Genomic DNA, 23,193 nt, shown 5'->3' on the forward strand with positions numbered 1-23,193 from the left:
ACACATTCAGCAGGTGCTCCTGAGCACGCGCTCGGGAGCGGGGACTGTGCCGGCAGCAGGCGCCACGCACGACGCACCAGCACGGCCTCGGTCTGGCCAGTAGCTTCTGTCCTGTCAGGAAAGGCAGCATTCACACGCATCACAAGACGCACGAGGTTCTTGGGGGGAAAAGGGGGAGTAACAGGAAAGGCAGACTGAGGGTTGGGGGAGGCTGAGGAGGCAATGCAGGCAGATGAGAACAGGGCTCACGGAGGAGCCCGGGCGGGGCGCACAGCCCGAGCAGAAACCCAAAGGGCTCTTGGCCAGGAGTGAGAAACTTGCTTGTGGTCCCTGGGACTTCGTGACAGCACTTCTCGAGAGGTAAGACCAGCACCTCTCCCCAGGAGCCTCGCTCAGGGGTGCTCAGCACCCGAGGGCCTCTGTAGGCTGTGAGTGGACTCATCCCTCAGGTCCTCACACACGCTAGTCACACTTGAGAAACGTATGTTTCGATTCAGCACGCCCATTTACCAGTTTACAGTAAGAAAGACAACTGCCTTGAGCATCTGTTTATTGCTCTCAGTACTGACTGATCAATTCAGAGATAAATATAAACCTATCCCGGGGGACAGACAATCCTAGAAATTAACATGATCGTCACATCGTCTTCCAAGCGGGGAGCCCATTTATAATGGAAAACCGCTGTGTGCGCACATGATCGAACCAGGCGGGAGGCAGTTTAAGGGCATCAGGATCCCGGCCAGATGCCCCCATCCCTCCAGGGGCTCGGCACGAGCACCTGAGCTCACTGCTGATGCGGCTGCATGCATCTGCACGTTTGGGATGGGCTCTATCGAGCTGGCCACCAGAGGCCAGCAGTCCAGCTCTGCCCCTGCCTCTGGGCCAATCCCTTCAGCCGACACAGTTCCTACATTCTACGGTGTCTGTTTCACTGGACAGGCAGCCGTCTGTCTGCACCTCTGAGGGGAGGCTACTGACTTTACAGCCTACAGCCCTAAAACAGCGAACAGCCACCCCCATGCACAGACTCTTTGAGGATATCTCACTGCTGTCTTGAAAAGTCTCAAAACACGCCCCCTCCCAAATTCTCTAATCCTGCCATTCTTCTCTGACCATAGCCGGGAACAACCTGGCTTCTTTGCTTTCTTGTCCCCACCTGCGCCCAGTCTTTAAACTTGCCTCATCTGGTCTCTCCACACCCTCAAAGTTTCACTTCCCCCTGATCAGCCCAAAGATGCACTTTCCCAACAGTTTCCCTACTTTCTAGCCCTTCCATCAGACCCACTGCCAAACCCAATGCTGGATAAACTCAACCAGCCTTTAATCCAACCCAGACATAAGCAGTCTTGACAATTAAAACAAACCAGGAGGCAAATCAGTTCTCCAACCTTAGGAGAACAACAGGCAGGCACTGGCAGCCCCAGAAGCCGTGGCTGCAGAAGAGGCCAGAAGCTGCTGGGACCAAGCAGCTCCAGCTCTGAGTGCTGGGCCTGGGGACGCGATGGGGCAGGGCTCTCAACAGGAGGGCGACCAGGGGTCTCTACCCAGCACTCCCGCCTCCATTTATTCTTCCTGCAACTGCTACTCCCCAAGTCCTGCTAAGCCCACCAGGGCACAGAGCCTGCAGAACCTCACGGCCTGTCGTGATGGGCCACCTGCCATCAGGGAATCCCAAGAGCCTTGCACTCGCACCCCACCCCCCGCCCTCCAATCGAGAGCCTGCTCAGTGAGCCACAATAAAGAAACGGACAATTCAGAAATCGCCTTGCCTGTGCCTGCAACAGCCAGGACCCAGGGCTGGCAGCTGCAGCAGCCAGAGGGCAACCAAGCCAGGCTGTCGATGTGGCCAGGCCGCAGCTGAGGCCGAAGGCCCAGCTTCCTCTGGCTGCGATCCGTTCTCTGGGCGTGGCTCTCCTGGCTTCCTGCAGGGTCTGTGACTTCCCCGGTGTCTTTCCAGTGATTTCCTTTGGTCACTGGAAACCACTTTCCCACTGCCTCTCTCTTACTTCTCTAATCCATCCCACCTCAGCCTCTGGGCCTCCCTGAATTCCTTTCTTCCCAGGCTCCTTAAGTATTGCTGCTCTTAAAAATTCACCCCTCAGGCATCCAGCTTCCTCACGCACACACCCCACACTTCTCTTGGTGTCTTAATGCCTTCGCAACTTCACCCATCACCTGGGTGTTGATTACTCCCTGTTCACTTCCCTGCCAGATACCTTCACTAGGATATCCCACAGAACATCACCCTGTCCGAACACTAACCCACCGACTTTCCCCTGCACATCGTGCTTGTCCTATTCCGTGACTCGTGACTCGATTCAAGTCTTTACTATGTATCAAGTCAAACAACCTTTGAGTTATCTTTGTCCTGTCAACGCTACCCTAGTGACAAGTTTTTGTTTCGTTTCTTTAAGACAGTAAATCTGTCTCTTCATCTCTAGTCCCAGCTTCTACCCTATTTCAAGGACTTATCACTAATCGCACCTTCACATTATAGTTATTTTTCTAAGTCACAGAGCTGATCAAGTTACCTCCCTACCCACAGAGCGCTATTCAGCAACCTTGCTCACCTGCGGCAGGAGCCTGCTGAGGCCGACGGTCACAGGTTTTAGAATCTGCTGGAGAGCTCTGTTAACAAGGAGACTTCTGGAAGTCGGCCCTCTCTCTTAAGTATTCGAATATCAGGCAAGTAGGCACCCACTGCCCTGGAAAAAGAATAAGATTATCTTCTGGGTCCTGACCAAGGTTTGCCTTCCCAATAATTAGAAATCCACTGGTCCAATCTGCATTTAGGCCAAGGAGCCTCTGGGAGGAAAAGGAAACAGACCCTCGTTCCTTCCTGTTGGAGAAGTTCATAGGGAGCCCGGATGTCCCCAACTAGGTCTGCTGGCCGTCAAGTACACTGAAAGCCCCAGGAAGGCTGACACCATGGAAGGACGACTCAGGCTCAACAACAAGGCCTGGATGCTCAAGGACAGGGCCGGTTTCAGCACAGCTTGTACTGAAGACCAGAAACCCCTGGGGACCCAGCGACCCCGCCAAGCAGCTGTGCTCAGGAAAGAAGAGCTGAGTATTCAGGGTGAACTAACAGAGCCGCGACTCCTCCAACTCTCCCAGCACCGGGCTGGGCCCAGGAATCCCTGGAGCTCTTCAGCACAACTCCTAGGCCAAGAAGGGTCCTCCTGAGGGAGATGACAGGCTTCCTAGTCATCAGTCGTGAGAGGGCTGGAGCGATTTGTTGGGAAATAAGGGATGTGGCCCAAGCTGGGGAAGGTCACCTGTCATCCATGGCTCATCCCCACCAACTCCCGTGCGTCATTTAAGTGCCTCTTACCTGGTCCTAAGTGATGCTTCCAACCTCACCTTCCTCCAAAGCCCTGGTCACGTCGTGGTTCCTGCACACAGCTGCTTCCCTGCGTGCTCGTCCTCATCCTCCTCGCCAAAGGCCTAACGTCCCTTTGAGAATCTCTGAACTATTTGTACAGATAGGATTGGCTGCTGCTTGAAAATTAAACCAGCCCGGCCAGTTTAGGAAATCTCACGTGAATATCCCTCCTGCTAACATCTAAGAGCCTTGGCAAGCCTGACTCCCTGGCACTTAGGGATGCTGTCGGGCCGGCAGGTCCCCTGATTCCCTTCCTAACCTAACTGCACTAGGATTACAGCCTGCAGCACGAAGGCAGCTTTGGAAGCTGCACAAACTCCACCATGCAGACTTGGGCAAGGGGTTTAGAAACCCTAGAGAATATATTAACAGCAAATAACCATGTCTTACGATTAACTTTCAGCCTTCAACCTCCTGAAGGCATACTTATACCTACCTGCTACACAGTGTTTCAAAGAGATTATCACAATTTCCGGATTTTCCAGTTAATGCTCTGGAACAGAAGGCTCTTTCCTCTTTAATAAAAGTGAATAAAGCTGCAACTCTTCTCATGAAAGACAACTAAATCAATAAAGCAGTCACCTCAAGGTCAGCAGTCAACAGGCCTGGACCAGGTTCTGACTTTGTGGGGGGGACGGGGAGGAGGCAGGAGAATACATGTATCTCCATTCCACAGCTCAGAACACTGCAGGTCACTGCGGCTCAGGAACCAAACAAAGGCGCCACCACCTCCATCACCCCCTCGGGCAGACACACACCTGAGCTCCGGCTGGGACAGTGTGGCCTGTTAGGGACGGGAGGGACACGGCAACAGCCTCTCAGGATTCTGCTTTTCGGAGGACAGATCGTGTCCCCACTGAAAAAGGCCCAGAAAACAAACTGCCACGTGGATGGAAGGAGTTACAACAAGCGGCAGCCACCTCTCCCCTATCTGGTTCTCTGATTTCTATTAAAAAAAAAAAACACTTTTCATTCCCACAAGTTTCTGCCAATTAGAACGCTCCACTTATGTGTGCAAGCACTACACAGAAATTCCACTGCCTATAAACTGATCTTTATTTCTTCCTACAAAAAAAACCCCTCGAAAGTCAGCCAACTTCTAGGGATGGCAAGAGTGGCAAATCAAAGCGAGTCCGTAAGCTCTGGCTCCACACTTGGAAGGATTCACCTCGAATTGTGAGAATATGGACCAGCACATCACTTTGGCCGAGATGCTAAGCAGTGCGTCGGCAACGGGCAAACTCCAAGGTTCTCACTCATTCTAACGGAAGAAAATACATTTCAAACATCTTAGACAGCCTTCTTTTTTTTTTTTTTTTTTTGGTGGGGGTAGGTAATCAGGTTTCTTTCTTTCTTTCCTTCTTTCCTTCCTTCCTTCCTTCTTTTCTTTCTTTTTTAATGGGGATTGAACCCAGGACTTCCTGCCTACTAAGCATGCACTCTCCCACTGAGATGTATCTTCCCCTCCTCAATGAAATGCTTTTTAAGTTAACTTCTATGAAAATCAGAAAAACACTACTTCGTAATATTTATTTAATTGCTTCATTTGTAACCAAAAGGAACAACCCTCAGGCTCCCATTCAGCCGTAATTCCTCCCTGCAGGTAACTGTTTGAACAATTTCCACTAAAGCAAAGTCTTTACCTCTCTTTTAAAAAGAATAAAAGAACTGAGGAAAAAACATCGAAAGATTAAAGAAACAACAACTAATAAAAAAGGTGAAGTTCAATAAAGACCAAAGAAAGCAGTACGCTTAGTAAAGAAACGCAAACGACAGCAGAACATGGGCAGGCACACTGAGCAAGCCACAGCCCTTTGAAAAGCAAGCCCTGCAGCCAAACCATTTCCGTGTGACCACGTGATGGACACAGGCCATCACACCCGTGTCCAGCCCACAGACTGCCCGACACCAGCAGTGAACCCCAAGGTAAACCGAGGCCTTCGGGTGGTGTTGACAGGTCACCGCAGGTTCGACTGTTAACAGGGACCCACTCCTCGAGGGACGTCCACGGTCCACAGGGAGGGGTGAGGCAGCAGGTACACGGGAAATCTCGGCCCTTTCAGTTCAATTTTGCTGTGAACCTAAAGCTGCTCTAAAAGTAAAGTCTATTTAAAAAGTTTTAAAAAAAGAAGAAAGAAAAACGAAAAAAAAGAACCAAAGAAAGCCAGCCCTTCCTTCCTGTTCTCTGTGGTCTCTGCGGATCATCGCCCACAAGCCACCACCGCTCGCTCTCAGTTCTGTCCCCTTTCCCCACTGCACTTTCTCCCTTAGCAAACGCACAAGTTGCCAGTGTTGGACCTGCCACCTTCAGTTCATGACGTGCAAATATAATTCCCGGCCCTGTAATCTTGCTCCTAAGCTTTAAACCTACATCTCCATTTGGAGGGCTCACTGGCATCTCAAAATGAACGTTTTCAAAACAGAACTCGGGGCCAATGCAGATGGACAAGAGACTGAAACCACTAGAATAAAAACTGGAAAGGAGGAGGTAAAATTAGGACCTGCCAAAGAAATGACTGCATCAGCAGAAAATCCAAGAGAACCAACCCCAAACCTACATTTCTAAAAACAGTAAGATGACTTGGTAAGCTAGTGAGATATAAAATTAATATAGAGAAACCAACAGCTTTCTTAAATTCAAACAATAACCAGTTAGATAATAAAATGGAAACACAACGGAAAGAACACCCCCATTACGACAGCAATAAAACATCAAGTACCCAGAAATAAATTTAATACATGAACAAAACTTACATCAGTGGAAGAAAAACATTAACACATTCTTGAATGACCTAATAGATTTGAACAAATGAAAAGGCATGCCATGTCCTTGGCTACACGCACTATCAGAAAGATGTCATTCCTCTCTAAGGTGGGCTATAAATTTGGTGCATCTCAAAGAGGGAGCTCTTCATTCTCTGTGGTAGACAAGTGGGTTGTAAAGATCATAGGGAAAAACAAAAACAGCCAGGAACACTTCAAAAAGGAATAAAAATTAGAGGGGGGAGGAAACTAACCCGAAACAACATGAAAACACCATGGCCTGTGCGGTGCTGACGTACCAACAGACCAATGGGACAGAAGAGTAAGTCCAGAAAGACTCCAATCAGGTGGAAATGAAGCATGTGACAAAGGCAGCAGGCTAAAGAGGAACCTCCTAACGAACCGTGTTCGGACAAAATAGTCTTGGGGAAAAAAGATAAAGCCATATGTATACCTGACGCCATACCCCAGGAGAAACTCCAAGCAGTCCAAAGATTCAAACGTAGAAAAGGAAACTATAACATGAAACAGACAACATCCTTTTATGATCTTGGAACGGGGAAGCTGTTTCTAAGTATGACTCAAAATTTAAATGCCACAAAAGAAAAAACGAATACATTTGGCCGCGTTGAAAAACAAGATCATCTTCATGGCAGAAACATAACAAGAAAATAAAAAACAAGCAAACAAAAAATCATAAGTGAAGTCAAAAGATAAATGGCAAATCGGGAAATGACATTTGCAGTTCATGGGAGTGAATAACCCCAACAGAGAACGACCTAGAAGCTGAAAAGGAAAAGACCAATAACCCAGGGGATGAAAGGACACTCTCTGCCTGGAAGACCTTCCTACAGATCTGTCCAAAAACACCTCGAAACGCTACGGGGATGAGTCACAGAGGATCTAAGTTTCTAAACAAGTGCATTTCGCGAAACGGATGGTCTCCCATTAGCCCCCTTCCAGAAAAAGGCATTTGCTTCCTAAAGACTTTCCAAACTGTGGGTCGAAGTAGGTAGTTATCCTCTAATAAAATTCACAAAGCCAATGAAAACAATAAACCAGACCATTTACCTTATCCCACTATCAGATTTACCTACGGTGTTCTCCCTCTGCAGATGCAGAATGCAGGCATCTTTAGATTTTCTAGTGGTTACCTCTAAGTTATTTTTTTAAACCACACTGCTAACTATATTTTTCTAATCATCAAGGTCAAAAATAAAACAGCTGCTACGCCACTTTGTCAGAAGAGAAGGCAGGGCTTTTACCTTCTCCCAGCCTTCCTCCTGTCTCCCCACACCCACTTCTTGGCTTCTGCTAGTGCCACTTGGACCCACCTTGACTACTGCTGCCATTATTACTGAATTATTGGGGATTTTTTCTTTTCAGTACATTTCTTCTCTTTCAATAATTATTTATGATATTTGAATTTTGATTTGTAGCCAAATTTATGATTATTTAGGCTTAAATTTATGCTTCCATGATATCAGTTCAGTATCAGTTTTATTTTACATCCCATCTTTCCCCTCCCTGAGTTATTTCAATTAATCTTTTAGTGGACTGACACTTTGAAAACGCTTTATTCAAGACAAGATCACGGACGGTAGATCAGGAAGACGTTAGGTACAGGGGGCAGAAAAAAGCTCAACTGGCCTTAAAGAATAAGGAAGCGTGCTGGCTCTCATAGTCCTTAAGTGCGAACGCAGAGTGAGCCCCAACCAAAGGCAGGGTGCTGGGCCTGACTTCTCTGCACCTTCAGAGAACATGTGTTTGCTGCATTCACAGATGAACGACAATTAGTGTAATTATTTAATTCTTGGTTACAACTCAGCCTCTGCCCTACTATCTTCTGGCAACATTGTAGAAAAACCTAAAACCATCCTGATTTCTCCTTCTTTGTAAGTCGCTTCACCCCCCCACCCGACTGGTATTTGTATTTTATCTTCAAAATTTGAAAAGTTCACCAGCACACAGTTGCTCTTTCCACTAATTTCATCTAAGCAGACGAGCCCTTTCGACACACAGAAGTAGTCTTGTTTCGTATGGTTTTCAGCTCAAAGACATGCTTTTCCGCTCTATCTCTGGTTACTGTTTCTGTCCTCCTTGTCTGGTGGCTTCTTCAGGAACAACGTATTTAGATCATGGCACTCATTTACCTTCTGCACTGGCAATGACGCCCTTCCTGCAGATACATTTAGTATTATCACAGTTTCTTCCTCTCGGCTCACTGATTTCACTTTCCCTGCCTGTGGCCTGATCTCATCTTTCAATCACTTATTTCAGAGTCTTCCTTGAATTTTATTAAAAAATCAGCACAAAGCAGATTCAAACCTGAAATTTACTTCTGGTTTCTATAATTCATCTTTTTCAAAATTACACTCTTCAGCCTCAAAAAGCATACCCTCCCGCCTTATTTTATTTTGGCAACATGTTGCTTTATTATTTATCATTGAACAATGATATCCAGGCCCAATTTGCCCCTGAAACAACAGCTTGGTCTCCTTAGGACGTTGGGTTTGGCAAGGTTTTTCCAGCTCTAAGTTTGTAAGCTGGACGGCTGGTGCACATGGAAGTCACATCGCCCATTCACGGGTGGTCCGGCTTCTCTGAATCCATCACGTTGGTTCTGTGATCTAGTTTCTGTACCTAATTCTCCATCTGGCATGGTTTCCGCTCCAGATAGGTGGGGTGCTGCCCACAGCACCAGGGAGGACGGCTACGCAGCCAGGGGACGCCCTGCTAGTCTGGAGTATGTCGAAGCCGCCCCCGTCCTCTGGCCCCTAGGATCGCTGCTGCTGGAGCAAACCCGCCCCTCGTCGCCTGGGGCCACGTGGCGTCACCGACCCTCTCTCACCCCTTCTCCCCAAATCAGCAGGGCCAACAGCGCGCCCTCTCATGTGTCTTAGAGCCCTGCCCTGAGTTCTCAGGACCCAGAGTCGTGACTCACCCTCTGGTACTTCTTCACCCTGACCCCATCCTCAGGGTTCAGTTTTTCACCTTTTTTCCTCTCAGTCACTTCCATCTGGATCCGGTGATTCACGGAAGGAGGGGAGGCAGGAAGTCAGACAAGCACTAGGGCTCGTCTGCCACGATCCTCCTCTGAAGTCTTCTGCTACCTTCCCAGCCCTCTTTCTTTGAGGGGCAGCTATTCCCGCCATAGAAATTTTTGCAGTAAATTTTCTCTTTCGTGTTGTCGTTTTTTTCCCATCCGTCTGGAGGTTCTTGCTGTATTTAAAAGTGAGATGCAGCTGGCTGCGTGGCTTCCTCTGGTGCGGGGTTAGGTCCCTTCTCTCACTTGACTTCCATTCTGAGTGGGAAGGTTCATGACACTCTGTCCCTGGCAGGCTTCGCTTCAGGATGAAAAGTCAGGGCAACAGCCTTTGGGTTGAAGAGCTGCCATAAGACAGAAGAGAACTCGCTTCACTTGGGGTGCTGGTACCTACCCAGGGAGCCCCAGCTCTCCCCCAGAGAATTCAATCATCATAAAGAAATATGTGCCTGATGGTAAACTGCCATCAACCATCTGCCTCAAAACGAGAAGACAGCGAAAGAAGCCCGCATCTGTGTCCACGCCCGCCCTCCCTCTGAGCAAAGCCACCGCTCACTCCCAGCCTGCGCTGTTTTGTTATCTCTTTGTAGGTTCCAATTTCCTGTTTCTTCCAAAAGTTTGTTAAAAACAAACAAAAAACCAAACAAAAACAACACTCTCCACTGCCCAATGTCACTTCCCAGGAAGTCTCTTTGCTGCTTGGAGCTCCCCATCCTTCCTTTCCTATCATTTGCAGGGATCCCAGGGGGAACGGAGGGGGAATGTCTGGTCTCCCGTGCCCACCACTGGGATCAAACTGGCAGAGCCTCCCAGAATCCCTGAGAAGATCCTCCTCCTATTAACAGGCCTCAGTACAGCTCCCTGGGAAATCTGGTGTCTTGAACCCATACAATGGTCTTCAGACAGAGTAGAAATTTTCTACAGACAACATGGTTCTGCTCCGGATGCAACTGTGCACATTATAAGCTGAGGGATTATGACAGCAAGGATTCAGTTAGGTCCTTCTTCAAATAAAAAGGTTGGAAATAAACTTCACCTTTCTCGATGGGAAGAAAACACATGCAAACCTAAAAACCTTCAGGACAGCAAACCAACCATGGATTTGACCATGTGACAGAGGTAAGTACTATCTTTCCAACCACTCCCAACACCAAAACCCATCCAAGGCTCAACTCCCCTCACAGGAAAGGTTTAGGTACTTTGCACTGAATCATGTTAAGTTGTGGATTAGCCTGGAAAACTGAATCATGTTATGACATGGTGAACCTGCCCAGTGAAGGAAGCCAAACACAAAAGGCCACACGGCACCTGATTCCACTTACAGTTCATGGAATGTCCGGAGCAGGCAAATCCATGGAGACGGAAAGCAGATGAGCGGTTGCCGGGGCAGGGCAGGGAGAATTACACTAATGGAGGTGGGGTTCTTTTTGAGGTGATGAAAATGTCCTAAAATTAGGTGGTGGTTGCACAACTTTGTGAATATACTAAAAACCACTGAATTTACTTTCGAAGGGCGACTACTATGTTATGCGAATTACAGTTTAATTTCTAAAAACAGAACAGGTACTCCACTAACAAGTCAGGCTCAAGGTTCACAGTCCCTCACTCCTGTAACACACCTTCATTAGCTCAAACAGTGCTTCTAGAGAACAGGGTCACTGATGCCACACAGAGCAGCAATCCCTTCACTCAGAAATCTAAAAAGCTACCAAATTATTATTTTAAATTTTTTTTCTTTTTTTGTTTTTTGAGGGGGGAGGTAATTAGGTCATTCATTTATTTATTTATAGAGGTACTGGGGATTGAACCCGGACCTTGTGCATGCTAAGCATGCACTCCACCACTGAGCTATACCCTCCCTGTGGATTATTCTTAAGTTAAAAAAAAAGTATGAGTAAAAATGGGACAGAAGAGAGGAAGAAGAGATGGGTAGGAAGTTCCTTGAAGGGTTACAAAAATGTTCCTTTCAGTGGGAGGCAGACAATACTAACTTGTGAGAACCCGTAAGACTGAACTGTCCTCGTGTAAAACAGGCAAGGATTCTTCCAGGTACCATTCCTGCCAGTGCAGACACAGCAGTGATCTGAGAAACAGGACAGAGCTCTTCTAAAGTTGTTAAGGAGCACTCATTTCTTATATCCACTGAAGTGTCACTGGTTTACTCTTCTTATAAAGTTTATACAGCCTTAAGACACTGAGTGACATTTCTGTGCTGAATAATACATATATTTACTACTGATGTCCTCAACCACAGAAATGTAAAGGGATCATCTAAAAATAGAATACAGAATTTCAAGGAAACCTGCCCATAAAATCAAATCCAAAAAGAACAACTCGGAAAATCACTAACAGAACTGCATGATTTCTTCACAGGCAGCGCTGGTCTTGAATTGCCCCCAAACAGGATGTCTGGCTACAATTAGAAGAAATCTGAGAAATCTGACCTCCTTAACATAAAAAAAGAAAAACAAAATGTTCAAGACACACAAATATGTGAAAATCACTAGTCTTATGCTAATTACATTTATCACAGAAACTATTTTGAAACACACAATCCATCTTCAGCTTCAGGGTGATCATATGTATGTACTTGGTCCTTGTAAGACAGACTTGACCAAAGACAAACCTTTTATATAGGAATTGCATCGAAGCGCACGTGCAAATCTGAAATTTAATTTTACTGAACTACTGATTCTGTATGTACCTGCTCTCTGGCAAATGCGTGAATGTGAGTTCTACGGAACAGACCTGAGAGGAGGACGCCGCTCCTCCCACAGATCGCTGCGGCTTCCACACGAGGGTGAACGGTGTGTTGAGGAGTCCCTGCCCCATTTTCCATGAGGAGGGTTCAGTCCTCTGGGTCTCGCAACTGCTATTTTCTGCCTCCCACAGAAAACAACACGTCAGCCTCATGCACACTCTCTGGTTACACGGCTGTATACCTAACGTGACTAAAAGGGAACACCCAGAACGCCTAGTAGACTGGTGCCCAGCAAAATGAGCACTTCAGGGTGAGTCCTAAATCCACCGTCTGAGAGGGAGACTCCTAGATCCGGTCGCTGTTTCTTGAATACTTTTATAGAGTGTCATTTTTTTTTCCCACCCTGCCCTTTCCTTTATTGAATTTTCATACAATGAGTTTGCTATGACCATCACCGGATATACCAACAACAGCAAAAAAGTTACAGCTGGATCCGGTATTAGTCTCAGCTGCAGCTGAAGTTTAAAAATGTTTAAAGCCAATAGGAAAGTGCTGAGGGAGGGAAGAAGACAGACTCATTCCTGAGAGGTAAAAGGTTCGTCCTCCGTCCAGCGTTCTGGCAGCAAAAGCATCTCTCCTGCATTATGTAAATTTAGCTGGTCTTACTAAGATTTCCAATTCTAAAGTTCCTTTCTCTGTAAAACCATGGCCAAATATTAAAATACAATCCTTACTATGTTAAGCCAGATAACTAATCACCTCCATATGGGGGGAGGTCTAGGCAGTCACTGAGTCTGTTTGTTCCGAGTCCTCCCACGCACATATTCCGTGGACAACTGAGCCGTTCAGTAACTCCTTTTGGTTATGAATCTAATCCACATTTACCAAAGAACAAGAAAAAATGAATGTGACTTTGACCTTGAATCAAGTAGATGATTCTAGCGTATTTACAATAATAAAAAAAGACATTAAAGAAACCAAAGCACTCCTCTCTTCTGTTTATTATATATTATGATTATACCACTCTGTTTATATTGTATTATTATGCAAATAATGATAAGAGGCAACCAGCCTTGACTCTTCAAAAATGTCAGTCACCATAGAAAATAAATTTTAATTATAAAAGACATTTTGAGACAATTGGGGAAAGCAGAATTTGGACTGTATGTGAAATGACATTATGGAATTACGGTTAGTTCTCTAAAGCATGGTAGCAGTTGTGCTTAAGCAGGAGAACATCCTTAGGAGGTGAGTGCTACTTAGCATTCAGTATATAGGGATAAAAATGTTATGATGGATGTAACTTACTTTCCAACAGTTTACGTAAAAAAAAACTGTAGTGTGTGTTAGAAACAAAGCAAATGCTAGCAATTAGGTGAAAGATAAGTGGGTATTCATTGAACTATTTCAACTTTTCTGTGGATTTGAAATTTTTCTAAATACCAAGTTGGGGAAGAAAAGATACAATAATCATATCGCTAATCACCAGTTATTCCTAAACCTAAAAACCAGAGATCTGATCCACTCTGCTTAGCATGTAAATGTGGGCAAGGGACTGACTATGCTAAGGACATTTAACAGTTTTAAATGCCTATTGATTGTTTGGGATTTCTGATAAATTCTTCGTTAACCAATTTCACTTGGGTTTTTTAATGTCCATTTTAACATATGAGAAGATTGAAGCTTAAGGAGATTAAGGAATTTACACAGAGCTTCAAGGCTACAAGTACCAGAGCTGCATAAATTTGCTGAAAAATACGTCAACACCAACCAACCAGTTCCAATGTAGAAACAAACTCAAGTGCACAGAAAGCAGAGACACAGATTCTCAGAACAAACCATTCACGTCACAGCTGTCTGTTTTCTGCCTGGAGCTGGGGAGATTAATCTGAGACATCCTTTGACAGCTGACCTGGTAGAGCAAACAGGTAAAAATTCTGAGATCTTAATTCCCACAGATCACAGGGGGAAGGGGGCCTCTCCAGACCCCGCAGGACTGAGGTTTTGAGGAAGGGGGAACTGAGTGGTTGTCTCCAGCACAATTCACCCAACAAAGCCCCCCAGGAGGAGGCACGGCTGGGGACAACGCAGGTGGGGCAGCACAGTGCTGGACCATCTCGTGGTTCCAGGTTCCAATAAATGGAAGAAATTAACAGTCTCTGGATGGAAGGGGGTGGGACACATGTTTAGGAGAAAAGGGCTTCAATAAAACATGCAGAAACAGTCCATAAAATTGAGGGCTTACACTTAAAGACAGACTCCCCTCTCCAGCACTCAGAGAAGATGATCAGGTTAGTATTACCAGCCAAGCTTGCCTTTCATCTCTGACTAGTGAAAGCTGGAATGGCCCTGACTGCCAATTTACCACTCTTTAATTAAGGAAATGGCTCTCTCGTCAAATCTGGTCCCGATATTCCCGGTCACCAGTCTACGTTCCTTGATTGCTAAAACCAAGATAAAACCGCCTAAGCCAAGCTAAAGTGATTAGAGAGCTCCAACGAGAGACAGCTGGGGCCAGGACCAGCCCCTGGACGGGGCAGTGGCCTGGGGGCAGGCAGGCCTGCACCAAATCTCCAGGTGGCTCAACAGACTGGGTTAGCAGACTTTGCTCTCAAGAGTGAAATTCCTTTTACCCTACCAGAAAGTTTCACAGGTAAAACAGAAAAGGGAGAGAAAATTTCTAATGCAGAACTAGCCAGAACACTTCTGGAAGTCTTTATTGTCTTTACGTGCAGGATGGTATGCTCTTTGCCGGAATCATAATCCTGGACAGGAGGACATGCAAAAAGAGGAGGTGTCAGACACACCTACGGTGGAGGGGGAAAAAGGATGGAGGCAGCAAGAAGGAAGCTGACACTAAAATCCTAAAACCAAACGTCAAAGCACTGTCAGCAGCAGAGCCCAGGGGAAATACCTTGGCTTATGTTCTTCCCAGATTAAAAAAATAATCATGTTCTGTATGTCCAGCCAAATCACTGGGCATCCGTGAGGCAGCACATCGGCGGGGGCTACCCAGCGAGCGTGGGACATGCACACTCTGGACTCCGCTCCCTGTCTGCGTCGCTACCAGGAAAGGTCGAACGAGCACAATTTCAAGCACCTCGAGACCAGCCTGATCCACAGGAAGGAGGGAAGCAGGCGTATGACTTTTTGTAAAAAGAAAAACATCCTGGGAACCATTTGACTAGTAAGTATACAGCCACACCACTATTTTAAATGAGAAGGCTAACCTTTAGAAACATGTTACTCTGGGGAACCCACAGCAGATCCTCTGTGATTCCTGGGGAAATGCAACATTTCAGAAGAACACTTACCCAATACTAAGACTCTTGTTACACAGGCAATGAAAGGCATCATTTTATTCTCAAGATGCTTCATGCTCTCAGAAGTGCATCATACACTGAATCAAAGTCTGCAATCACTTGTCCTCCCACACTTGGGAAACACAGCCTCATCATGTGAACAGGCCCAACATTTAAAAGTCACTGAAATCTGCCAATTTTCCCATACTCTAATACAAACAAAAATGAATTCATTTGTCTGTCTCAATTCAAAAAAATTTTAATCTAATTACTGAACCTTGGAAAAGGACATTCTTGATCATTTTATTTCCTCTCTGCAAAGAACTAAAAGGAACTCCTGTCTTCCAACAGAATATTAAATGGCCGATGTCTGCCACTTTTGATTACTGCATTTTAAGAAATATTTCCATATTAAAATAAATGCAGTCATAAGGATTTGCCAAATGAAACTGTTAATGGATTTATAAGCATGTGAAAATGTATTTTGTTTTATTTAAAGCAGGAGAAAGTGTTAATCTCAAAAAGAAAGTATAACCTAGCTCAGTTCTCAAAGTGGTAAATACATACGCCCAATGAACACGTGTGGAAGAGAGGAGAGGTTTCCCTCGGCCCTCAGGGGTGATGAGGTCCTCAATGAGAGAATGAGACCCGCCTGCTGCTCGGGCCAGGATCCGGCAAGACGCCTGCCACCCTGGCTACAGGGCATCTCTCCCCAGCCAGGTAACAAGAAGGCACCACTGTCGCACGGGACAGGTAGCGTGGAGATGGGAAGGCGCCTGGGTGGGTGGAGTCCAGCAACCCCAGCAAAGATCCAGCAGGTCGTCCCCGGCGTGTGGGCCTGGATCTGGGCGGACTTGAGGGACACCACGAGTGTAAGTAAGCTGAGTACCCAACCAGGCTCAACAAAGGCCGTCACAGAAGAGGAACTGTCTCTTCCTTGTGTGTTTTTCCCAGAAGGAAGACAAGAAGTCCCCTGCAGACCTGACCTTCACAGCTCACTGGCCAGACCTGGCTTGTACATCCCTCCTCCAATCAACATGGAAAACAGGATTCGCTTGCCTGGTGCAGACCATTTGAGATCCGTTCCCTTGTGGTGATAAGAGCCCCTTCCCAACGGGCAGATAGGCATCTGAGCAGACCAGGGCTCTTCAGCAAGGCAGAAAGGAAGGATGGATTTGTGACAGGGGGGCAGAATGGTCTGCTGCACAGAGTGGAACACAGCCACACCAAAGGCCACAGACCGCATGGCAGTGGGAGGCAGAGAAATTAACCGGCTGCTCAATCCCCTCGGCCAAAGTACCTAGCTCCCATTTTACAGTTGAAAGTCAAGGAGCCCAGAAGTTGACACATTGTAACTGACTGTACCTCAATTTTTAAAAATATGGATAAAATCAAGGGTTGTTATTTGAAAGTTGCATTTTATAGAAAGGGAAAATTTTTAGTATTTTAAAAAGTCTATCAGCCACCCTCGCGTGAAATCAGCTATACAAATAGCTAAAGAGTGACTGCTTTAATGAACCCTCATATTATCAAACTGTGGTTTTAAAGAACCTCCAGAATGTAAAATAATAAATGCAATCCAGATGTTCACCAAAAAAAAGAAAACAAGATTGTTTTTACATCATAGCAACCAAATAGGTCAACCCATTTCCTCCTTCAGAGAATTCTCAGGGGACCACAAACTCCACTCCAAGAGCATGTGTTTCATATGTATCTGTCCACAGAAAAAGGAAATTCTGCTGTCCAAAATAAACGCAGAATATTCTACATTCCCATGAAAGTGAATCAGAAAACTGCAGTAGGGCTGTGTCTACATGCTTCCAAACATCTGGATCAAAATCAGGGAAAAAAATCACTAATTACCTAGATATTGGGAAATACTTTTCAATCATCATTAAAATGCCCGGTTTTACAGCAAACTGTTTTTATTTATTATAGGCATATGTTTTTTCAAGAGTACAGCAGTTAAAAATAGCCCTGCTGCGAGTTTAAGAAAGGAACTTATCGGGAAATATATACAAGATCTCGTGGTGGCTCACAGCGAAAGAGAATGTGACAATGAATGTATGTATGATCATGTATAACTGAAAAATTGTGCTCTACACTGCAATTTGACACATTGTAAAATGACTATAACTCAATAAAAAAAATGTTTAAAAAAAAAAAAGAAAGGAACTTATTTCCCCCTTTTTGAACAGTGCTCCTGGAGACATGAAGTCAGCGAAAAGTCAATGTGCTCTGTGAAAGTAAATTACAGAGTGCTCCTGGCCAGCTAAATTGACTCAGGTGAGTCTTTTCTAATATTTACAGAATACGGGAAGATATTTATCCAAAAGAAGTGCTTGCTGAACTGTCTCCAGTCACAGGAGAAAACACTACATGACAACTGACATGACTACATTAACTACAGAAAGTTTTCAGTTTAACTTCAAAAATCAGGATGGAGAGTCATGGACCTTCTACTCTCATTTAAATGATTTACCGTTTCCCCACAAATTCAAACTATTTAGTATGTTTTAAGCAGCTTTCAGGATACTTTGATAAAACCTATCTTTCTTTCGTTTCCTTTCCTTTCACTTCAGAAGTTTCAACAGTCCTCTAGTACGAGGCAATAAACCTGCCTCCAGAAGGATGTGCCAGGAACTTTTTAAAAAATCATTTCTCAACGAATATGTGCATGTATGTGCATGACGGGGACATTGTGCTGTACACCAGAAACTGACACATTGTAACTGACTGTACTTCAATAAAAAAAATTATAATAAAATAAATTTTTAAAAAATCATTTCTCCCCAAGTCGTTTCTACTAAGAGCGTGAGCGTTACTGTTACTAACTCACCTGATGAATGACTGCTGGTCCTCTATCAGGATGATTTACCGGAGAAATGCTTAGTTGCAAAACAAACCCCCCTTTCCCTCATTGAGCTCCCCAACCCTGGCTTTTCCTCTACTCTCATCGCACAGCAAAGTTCCAGGGAAGGGCCGTGGCCCACACTTCTCCAGCAAGTACAAATCTTTCCATCCACTGCTGACCCCACTCCAGTCCAGCCGGCTGCCCACCTTCCACCAAACCTTTTTTCTAATGTCACCAAATCCAGGAGGCATGTGTCTCTCCTCACTTTAGTCCACCTCTCAAGAGCATTCAACCCAGCCAACCACTCCCTTGTCTTAAAACACTTCCCCACCCGCAAGGCCACACAAGCTCTAAGGCTCCCTGTGCCTCACTGGTTCCTTGCTGGGCCTTCTTCACTGGGTTGTCCTCAGTCCTGGGATTTTTCTCCTCTCAGTGCTTTCCTCTAAGTGAGGAAGAATTAAAATGAGTCTAAATCTCCCCAGTGCTGACCTCCCACCCAGACTATAGCGAAGCACTTCCTACCACCTCCACCAGGACATCTCACAGACAAGTCTGGTTTTGAACACCAAAACTGAACCCTGAGATTCCACTTCCAGTAAAAGCTGACCAGCTTGCTGCAGACCAACCTTCCTGCCAAGAACAACTGAAAAAGCCGAACACGTTACAAGAAACAACTATCTGAAGATATCAGAGAGCTACCAGTGCAGTGAGGACTCAGGAGGCCAGGGTCCCAGAGGACAGTGAGTCCAATCGTCTGAGCCACTTTTCTCCTTGAGACATGTGCCAATTCACAACAGAAACTCAGAGGCCAAGGAGCTGAGCAGAAACAGGCAGTTGAGAATCTGCGGTCAGCAGACTCTCCAGCGGCCTGATGTGACCGGAGAGCAAAACTAGAGCCCAGGGGCTGCCAGGGGACAAACGCCCTGGTGAGCACCCTGGGCTCGCAGCTGGGGCCACCGGGAGCCTCACCCCAGGCAAAGGGTGAACCAGCGGGAGGCCGCCCTCGTGACTTTGAAGTAGTGCTTTACCACTTTACCACCTACCCTGACTGCCTGCCAGAAACCACTCCTGAGGAAGACGGCCAGGGCCTCAAATTATCTCTACAATTTTTCATACAGGTCATCTAGAATTTAATTAAAGCTTAACAGGCAACCTAGAATTAAGATCACATGATTGAAAAATAAGGGTAAAATAGACATCAGAATAAACTCACAGGATGCCCAAATATTGAAGTTATCAGGCACAAACTCAATATAAACTGATGAATGTAATAAATTCGTTGAAAGATGAAAATTTTCAGCAGAAAACTGGAATCTAAAAAAAGAATCAAGAAAACCGAAAAAGGCAGTAACTGAAATTAAAGCCTCAACAGATGGTTTCAAAAGCAGATTAGACAGACTTGAAGAAAGGATTAATACACTGGAATACAGCTCAGAAGGAAATATAGAGTGAAGCACGGAGAGATGGAAAGGATGAAGAACAGAGGGGAAAAACCTGAGACATACAGGACATGATGAAAAGGTACTCAGAGTCCCAGGGGAAAAGGAAACGCAGCCAAAGTACAGAAGGAAGGGCCAGTGACTAAGACTTCTCAGATCTAACGTAAGACTGAGCTTTGTCACCGCACTGCCAAAAAGAAGTCTCACCACCAATCCCAGGAAGGATAAATTCAAGGAAAACCACATCTGGACACATTCGAGCCACACAGCTAAAGACCAAAGGCAGAGAGTAAAACCTAAAAGCAGCCCAGGCTGCCGGGGCGGGGAGGGGACATTCCCTTCAAAAGAACAAAACTGATACAGCTGATTTCTCAACAGAAGCAACTTTCTGGAAGCCAGAAGCAACGACAGGATACATCAAAGCCCTGCGAGAAATTACCCTGATAACCTACAATCGTATCTCCAGTGAAAATGTCCTTCAAAGTGACAGCGAAATAATGACATCCCTGACAAAAAAGCAGGTAACCGGATTCCTCCCAGTGCCTCTCTGCAGACCTCCCCTCCTCCTGAAGCGGCAGCACCACCCAGGGTCCCGCGAGCCAGAAACCTACAGGTCATCTTTGATTCCTGCACTTCCTTCACCTTTCACCTCCAAGCTGTCAGCATGTCCATTTTATTCTCCTAAACACATCTAGGAAAGCAGCGCAAATTAAAACAATACGTCGTTTCTTACCCAGGAGAGAGGCAAACATTTAAAAGTCCGATGAACATCAAGTGTTGACGAGGATGCTGAGAATACAGGCAATGAGAAAGCAGCAGGGAGGGCCAGCGTCTGGGGAAACTCTGGAAAGCATACGCGTAACCCACAACTGCAGTTCCAGACACACTCCAGAAACACTCCCACACACACTGTCTGTAACAACGTAAAATCAACGTGAAAGTACAACACAGCACAAGATAAACGTGACAGCAGTTAACAGAAAGAAACGGGGTCCATATAATAACACAGATCATCTCACACACAAGCTGCAGGCCATCACACACAGTACGATGCCATTTTTATAATTTTTTTAAACAAACCAAAAAGTGATCCATGCATTGCTTATGGACACCCGCACTTCCAAATCAAAGTAAGAAAACCACTCCAGAGGGCCCACGTCCAATTCCAAATGGTTGCCTTTGGGAAACACAGCAGGAAGGAAGGAAGGGGCACAGGACCAGGAATTGCTGGACAAAAGCGGTTTCATCTTCATTCAGCATTACTAACAAGTATTTCCTGAAGGCCTATTCCACACGCTGTTCAGCAGTGGATAGAAGCAAACGATACTCCTGCTTTCATAGAAGCTGCATTCTGAGAAGAGACAAACAGATGTTAACAGGTAAGGAGTGATAAGAGCCAAGGAGAAAAGTAAGACTTGGAAGAGGACGGCGGGGTGCTCTCTCAGACAGGTGGGTCGAGGAAGACCTTTGTGGTATGGAGATGTGTGAACAGAAACCTAAATGAAGGCAGCAAGCTGGACAAGCAGGTCTCTCAGAGGAAAGCACTGCGGGAAGAGCAGGCACAAAGGCACTGAGGCAGGAGCGTGCTTGGCAAGTTCAGGGACCGGCATGGAGACCAGCGTGGGGACAAGAGCTACAGGAAATGTCAGAGGCAGCAGGGGCGACAGTGGGGCAAGGACACCCCAAGGGAAGAACATTTTTGTTTTTGAAGGGTTACCAAGAAAAAGAGTTTGTGGCAGAGACCATACGTGACCCACAGGGCTGAAATGTCCCCTTATCAGGCCCCCTTACAGAAAAAGCGTGCAGCCCCCAGATTAGAGAACAGGGACCTCCCGGCAGGGCCTGTGCTGCAGGCAGGGCTGAGTGAGAAGAGAGACGTGACCTCTGCAGACAATGACGGCAGCGGGGGACACCGGGCGGCCACGGCAAAAGGCGCGAACGGTGCCACCGAACCCTTGGGCTGAGCAACTGAATGACGCAGCCATGTGCTGGGAGGGAGACATTTATCTGAGACACTTTCAATCAGTTTTTTTTTTTTTTAAAGACCTGAAACAGTCTGACAGAACATTAACGACTACTCTATGAATTCTCAGTAACGGGGATGTTTCTTTCGCTGCTTTCTGTGCTTTTCCGTGTGATTTTACACAGATTTTTCATTCCTTGTCTTTCCCTTCATTTGTGCTCCCCGATCCACCGCGCCCTCTAACTCCCACCTGAACCCCTCCCCACTGGTGTCCGGCCCCGTCCGCTCCTCCCCACGGGCACTGCGTGTGATGGTTAAGAACATGGCCTCTGAAGCCACAACGCCTGGGTTCAAACCCCAGCTCCACCACTCACTAGCTGTGAAATTTCAACCAAGTCACTGAGCCTCCCTGCGCCCGTTTTTCCATTTTCATCTGTCAGTGGTGCTAATGTTAATACGTAACAGGGTTACCGCAAAGAGTAAATAGGTTAAGATCCGAAAAGCAGGCGGGCCAGAACCCGACACAGAGAGCATTATGTAAATACCAGCTACAATTATTTAAACACAAATCAAATGCCGTGCCTGTTCCCGGTGTAAAACCCTTCCTCAGCTTCACGCACTTCAAATAAAGTGTGAATTCCTTACCTACTGAAACCGCCTGGCGCACCCCATTCCCTCTCAGTTCAGACCACACAAAGATGCTTTCAACCCTCTAGAGACTCAGCTTCCCAAGCCCGTGCCCCCCACCTCCGCCTGCTCCCCCTTCAGGCCACACCTGGAAGAGTCTTTCCCCCAGAGGCTTGCCCAGCTACAGGCTCTCCCACCAGAGCCCCCACCCACCCACCCTCTCCCCGCAACCGCAAACCCGTGTGGACTTCCTTTCAGCATCATTTGCAATTACTTTATACATCTGTTTACATTTTTTGTCAGTCTCTCATCTAAACAAAAGCTCCAGGAACGCAGGAAATTCATCTGCTTTATTCACATGTTCACCCTCGTTTCAAGTACAGAACTCAGCGTTTGGTAGGGACACTATCAATATTTGTTGAATAAATAGATGCTCCAGAAAAGAATACGCTCTAAGCATACTCTAAAAGCATCTATGATGTCACTTTTTAAACATTCAAAAGAAAGTGGTCAATCGCCTACGCACAGACTGAAAAAACTGGTGATGCAGTGTGTTGTATCGTAACTTTCTACATGTTATGACTTTAATATATAAAGAACCTCAAGAAATCCAATCACTATACTGTACACCTGAAACTAATATAACATTGTACATCAACTATACTTCTATTTTTAAAATTCCCTCAAAAAGGGTGTCTTCTTACCAGCATACTATTTTTCTTTGAAACTGTTTTCCAGCTTGAGAAAGTTTTTCAGAATTTCAAAAAAATAAAAAGGCATATAAGCAAAGTTTCCTTGGCACCTACATTCCCCGTCTGCTCAGTTCCCATCAAGCTCCCCGACCAGGTAACCATTGTTACTAGCTCTTTGTTTAGCCTTCCCGAGAATTTTCATGGGTGTGCAAGCACTTCCTTTTTTTCTTAACAGAAATGGTAACAAACAATACACATTTTCCTATGCTTTGCTTTTGTAACTTAGTCAAATCTTTTGGAAACCTTTGCCTATCAACTCATCAGGGGCCTCCTCATTCCTTTCAACAGCGGCACAAGTCCAGTCACCATCGGGTATATAACCTGCAGTGAACACTCTAGCTATGCTCCATCCTTCACTCTC

The 23,193-nt window shown here is 45.9% G+C and overlaps 1 protein-coding gene across 3 annotated transcripts in view; it reads right to left on the reverse strand.

Moving 5' to 3' along the window:
- The window catches only part of CYTH3 (cytohesin 3), an 81,257-nt gene that overhangs the window by 54,090 nt on the left and 3,974 nt on the right, over positions 1–23,193 (reverse strand). Inside the window, exon 2 of one of the 3 annotated variants that reach the window (XM_072943340.1) lies at positions 2,571–2,705. The exons of the other annotated variants lie outside the window; for them this stretch is intronic. The gene's annotated coding sequence lies outside the window, so the exon portion shown is untranslated. The remainder of the gene's footprint in view (positions 1–2,570; positions 2,706–23,193) is intronic. 3 annotated transcript variants of the gene reach the window in all.

This window comes from Vicugna pacos, chromosome 18, assembly GCF_048564905.1.
Source record: "Vicugna pacos chromosome 18, VicPac4, whole genome shotgun sequence".
In the NCBI taxonomy this organism is placed as follows: Eukaryota; Metazoa; Chordata; class Mammalia; order Artiodactyla; family Camelidae; genus Vicugna; species Vicugna pacos.